Here is a 6,000-nt window from a genome sequence, read left to right on the forward strand (position 1 = left end):
ATCAATCCATTATCCTGAGCTACATCAAAAACTTGTTTATATTTATGGAAAAACTAAGCCATTTATCGTCCCTGAACACACTTTAATATCTATTCACGTTGACTCAGTCTACACTAACATCGACAGGCCCCTCGGCCTGGAGTCCATAGCCCATTCACCTTCATCCTCTCACTCGTAACGATTTTTATTTAATTTTAGGAATTCCCTTTGGCCCAACCTTTTCTTATCATATAGGTCCTTTTTGACAAATCAATTAAACTGTACTTAAACTGAACACAGCTCAAATTTCCCTCACTTACCCCATTTAAAGGTCCCATGGCACGCTACTTCATGGATGCTTTAATATAGATATTAGTAGACCCCAAACACAGTATTTGAAGACGTTCCAATTCAGCCGTGGTGCAGAATTACAGCCACTACGAGCCAGTCGCACATTGAGCTTTCCCCAAATGCGCCATTTCGGTGTCTGTAGCATTAATACAAATGAGGAGGAGAGAGGCGGGTCAAGGAGGAGGGTGGGTGTGTGTGTGGCCTACATTTACATTTACATTTAGGGCATTTAGCAGACGCTTTTATCCAAAGCGACTTACAATAAGTGCATTTGTTAGAATAAGTACATTTGTCATAAGAAGTGAAACAATATATCGCTGTCGGTACAGTAAAGATGTTCATAGAACCAAGTGCAAGTATTACAATCGCTAGGCTAACCCATTCCCCGTGTAAAGCAAAGATAGCAGCTACTGTAGATGCTACACAATTAAGTACCTTGAATAAGTGCAATGTACAAGTGCCAGGACGTACAACATTCAATGGTGGCTGTGCATTGGTTTCTATGCAGAGTCGAGGTGAACTCTGAACAGGTGAGTTTTGAGTCTTTTGCGGAAGCTGGTCAGCGACTCTGCGATCCTGACAGGTAGGGAGCTCGTTCCACCACTGAGGTCCCAAAACAGAGAAAAGTTGTGACTTCGCTGATCGACCTTTGCTTGCTCTTTGCGATGGCGGTACCAGATGTCCAGCTGAGGTAGTTGAGCGGAGGGATCGTGTTGGGGTGTGTGGCTTTACTAATGCTTGGAGGTAGGCAGGGGCAGTTCCATCGACTGCCTTGTATCAAGGGCGTAACCATGGTTTAGACATTGGGGGGGTCCAATTTTTTATTATTATTTGTTAAGTGCATTGCCTACAATTCTATATTTATATATGAAAATGTGGACATTTAGAACATAGTTTCGAGGACTACATTGACCATTTGAATTCACATCTAAAGGAATAGTGTAATCATGTAATGTCTGCCCCGCCCCCCCCCCCCCCCCACACACACACACACACACACATACACACACACACTTTGTTTTGGTTAGTTGCTTACTGACCTTAAACACACCTACCAATTACAATTATGCTCTTCCAGTAGTACTGTAGCAAAAAGGATAGCTTCCAATGGAAAAATACCACAAACCCAAAGCATGTTTTTTTAATGTTATTTTAATTAGGACAACTACTGATGTACTTTTGTGATGTACAGACTTTAACAAAAAAATTTGCTGAGGACTTTTAATTCCAGGGACTTGCACAAAGCATGAAACTTAAAATCTTGATTTTTACTATAAAAAGCAAGTCTGATTATTTACACTGAAAATTATTTACATTGACTGGAACACAGAAGAGAAATGAACATGGGATGTCTATGTAGGTGTAAAAGTGCTACAGCCAAAGGAAAGGCAGCATAGGACTGAGATGGAAAAGTATTAACTAAATAAATGACCCAAAAACCTGGAGGCGTTCATTATTAAGCTCAACTAAGCTCTGACAGATCTGTTTCCTGTCCAAAGCATCCAACTTTTCCTGATGAACATGGCAAATGGCAACGTTGTTCAGCCGGGTCTGCGTCATCATGGTTCTCAGCCATGTCTTCAGCCGTCTCAAGGCGCTGAAACTTCGCTCTGCCTCTGCTGAGGAGGCAGGAACAACCATCAGCAGTCTCAAAAGGATCTCGACTTGCTTGAAAAGATGTCGCACCTCTGGCACCATTTCCCGGAAAGTGTCTGCTACCTCTGAGGAAGTTGTACAAGTGTAGTTGGCCTGGAACATTTTCAGCTGCACTTCTAAAGCCATGGCATCCAACTCTGGGTATTCATCCACAACTGCATCAATGTTCCCAGAGATGAGTACATCCTCTAATTTTTGCAGTCTTTGAAGCCCGTCCTGGCTGAAGCGCTCATTGCATTGCACCACAGCAGTGTCCAAGGTATTGTAGTACTGCATTCTGTAGTACGCTTGGGCAGTGGAGTGAGAATGTGATGTGGCTGGACCAGTGAAGCGCTTCGGAGGCTGCCGCACATGAGGCATCTTGATTGGCTGCAGATTAAGAGATGTGACAATCTGAGAACCTCTGGAGTACAGCCAGTCAAAGTGCACTTCAGATCTTTTGGCCTGGAGGCCTCTTTTCACATGGTCTACAGCAGCCAGCATCCCTGATGTAGTTTGGCTTCTCTGCTGCAGAGAAATGTTCAGCTCCTCCATGACAGCCATGACATCTTCTGCCAGAATGATGCCGAGAATGGTATTGCCCCTCAAAAAGCTTTTGTGAAGGCCACTGGCTCTTGCAGACATTTCCATCGTGGTGGATTGAGACATCTCTTCTGTGGCTGTGAGCACAGATTCATATTGTGAGAGGACAGAGCGCATGGCTGGCGTTCGGACTGTCCATCTGGTGGGGCAGAGAGGCTTCAAAGATGTATGCGTAGCTGTTCGATCTGACTTTGCTACAGCTGTGAAGATAGCCTTGAACTTCCCAGACTGATTGAATAAAACGCCCAACTCATGCACTAACTGCATTGCATCTCTTATAACGGGGGCGGATACACAGGCAGCTTGGGTGATCAAATTGACACAGTGTGGCCCACAATGAACATATACTGCAAGAGGCTGCTCTTTCTTGATATGAGCCTGCACACCTTGCATCCTGCCAGACATATTGGCTGCCCCATCGTAGGTTTGACCTCGTAGCTGTGAAAGTGGGAGATTTAGGCGAATCAAAACATCTTTAGCTACACTAGCTATGTTTTCTCCAGTTGTGGATGTGACCTGATACAGGCCTATGAATTCCTCTCTGGGCTGCAAGTTTTTGTCAACAAAGCGCAGACAGAAGGACTCTTGCTCAACTCCTGCTGCATCCTGTGTCCCATCAATTATAAGGGAAAACTGAACCACTGGCAATGAGTGGATTTCCTGTGTTATTTCGCGTACAATTGTGTTGCTGACAATTTGAAGGACCTCATTCTGAATTTTGGGGCTGGTGAAATTGTTGTGCCGCTGAAGCCAGCTTGAAAGTTCTTCATCACCCTCTGCCTTGTACTTAATTAACTGGTGGAAGTTGCCCTCTTTGTTGTCATGCCCCCTTAAAGCATTGCCCTGTCTGGCCAAGCACATCACCCCCCCCACAATCTTCAAGAAACTATTCCTGGCCACCTGCTGCTGCTTTTGCAACTGAGAGGAAAGTTGAGTACTGACAGGCTGTTTTTGGTGCAAATATGTTGTCACCGCTGCTGAATGGCAATCGCTGTCTTCATGTTCAGAGAACCTTTGGAGAGCTTTTTTCCAATTACTGAAACCAGTGTTGATAAAAGCACCATCAGCCTTACTGGCTAAAGCGGATTTCTGTTCTCCAAAATATTTGGAACAATAAAAACAAAGCACACCTTTCAGTGAGGGACTGTAGTGAAGCCATTTGTACTGCCTAAACCAACTGTCCTGAAATTTGAGCGTTTTATTTTTCAGGGACTGAGTTTCGATAAAGCGGGTATTGGGCTGGTGTGGGCAGGTACCAAGCTCCTCCTTATGCTGATCTAAACCACTGCCTCCTCTGCCTGGCTCTGTCTCTCTTTCCCTGTCAGTCTCCTGAAATATAACGTGTAGCGTTGGAATTACCTGTATATTTTCACTTATCATACACAAGATGCAGGTACCTGTAATGCCTTACTTAGCTTCATACTTAAAATGACTGTCTTTGTGCAATACTAAATTGCATTATATTTCACATTCATTCCTCACCTGATCATCTGCATGTCCAGAGCATACCCCTGTCTGGCCACTGCTTTCAGCCTGCCTCTCTGCCTCCCTGTCTGTCTGTGCTGCCTGCATTGTGACCACATGTCATTATGTTATCAGAAGAACAGTGGCTGACCTTCGTGATCATTTTGGTCTATATACTCTGCTTGTATTAGAAGTAGGCTACTTTTATGTATTGCTGACATGTAGGCCCAGTTTATAAACAATGTTGTAAGGCTGTCTAGTCTCACATTCAAAATTCTCACCTTATCACCTGCATGTCCAGTAGGGCTTTGACTTTTGCCCAAAAATCATATTCGAATTTCGTTTGTTTATTAATATTAATATTCGAATATATTCGAATATTTATTAATAATATTTTGACCATTAAATGCCTTCAGTAATACCTGGGCTGAATCCGAATACTTAGTACATACTATTTATGTTCAGTGTCTATGTCTACTACTTGACGGTCTACAGCTATGCGTAGAACGCCTAGAATGGTCTTCTACAGCTATGCGTAGAACGCCTCTTGCGTGTTCCAACGGTTTATTATGTTTCTAATAAATCCCTGTCTAATCAATACTTCATTCACTGCCTCTTCCGTGGTCGTTACAATATTATGAATAGACTGCATCGGGTTCTCCGACGTCTCTCCCTCTTGGCCTGCCCATAAAAGGTTCGAATATTAAGGGCTGCCTAATATTCGTTCGAATTTTGATTTATTTTTTTGATATTCGAATTATATTCGAATCACGAAGTTCGAAGTCAAAGCCCTAATGTCCAGAGCATGTCCCTGTCTGGCCACTGCTTTCAGCATGCCTGTCTCTCTCCCTGTCTCTCTGTGGTGCCTGCATTGTGACCCCACGTCATTTTATCAGAAGAAACAGCGACTCATATTTTAATTAGGCTACTCGTTTTATTTACTCACACATTTAGCTCGGTATCAAGCTACTAATTGTCTGGAGAAAAAAAAAACGTGTACACTCGGCTGCTGGTCCAGTTTTATCCGCTTTTTAAGTAACCTTAAATTGTCCGTTACCTCCTCTCCAACACGTTAAATAACGTTACTTACATTCAAATGACTCACCTGATCACCTGCATGTTCAGAGCACGTCCCTGTCTGGCCACTGCTTTCAGCATGCCTGTCTAGGCTGTCTCTCTCCTTCTCTCTCTGTGCTGCCTGCATCGTAACCATGTCATTTTATCAAAAGAACAGCGACTGACCTTCATGAGCTATATTTAATATTCTGCTTTTACGAGGCTACTCGTTTTATTTGCTTACTCAAAGCTCGGTATCAAGTTACTTACTGTCTGAAAAAAACTCCGTATGCTTGGCTGTTGGTCCAGTTTCTTCTGCTTTTTACGTACCGGTAACCTCAAATCCTCCATTACTCTTTACTTTCTTGGCTCTCACTGAAGAAAGAGTGTGGGGTAACCATGACAACGCAGAAAGTCGCGAGGTGGTTTCAAACTAAATCGCACAAGTGTACAATTAGGAGGGGGGATTCTTAACAAACGGAAATAAATTGAAAATAAATAAGACATAACAAGAGACCGATCCATTGACAGGGTTCATAAAAAGAGAACATGTCATATATTTTACATTTTATCCTGCTGTATATTGGGGGGGACAGGTTAGTATTTTCTCAACATTGGGGGGGACACGACCCCCCCAAAGAATGCGTGGTTACGCCGTTGCCTTGTATGCCAGTATCATCATCTTGAATCTGATGCGAGCTATTACAGGGAGCCAGTGGAGGTCTCGGAAGAGGGGGGTTACATGTGAGAACTTTGGTAGGTTGAACACGAGGCGCGCTGCCGCATTCTGGATGCGCTGCAAGGGTTTAATCGCAGAGGCAGGAAGTCCAGCCAGGAGCGGCCCTGAGCAGCTTGCAGCCACGGTACCATGCGCTCTGTTTACAGTGGATGTATCGCAATGGCGAGGCGCAC

The sequence above is a fragment of the Pollachius pollachius genome (assembly GCF_949987615.1).
Source record: "Pollachius pollachius genome assembly, chromosome: 4".
NCBI classification, from domain to species: domain Eukaryota; kingdom Metazoa; phylum Chordata; class Actinopteri; order Gadiformes; family Gadidae; genus Pollachius; species Pollachius pollachius.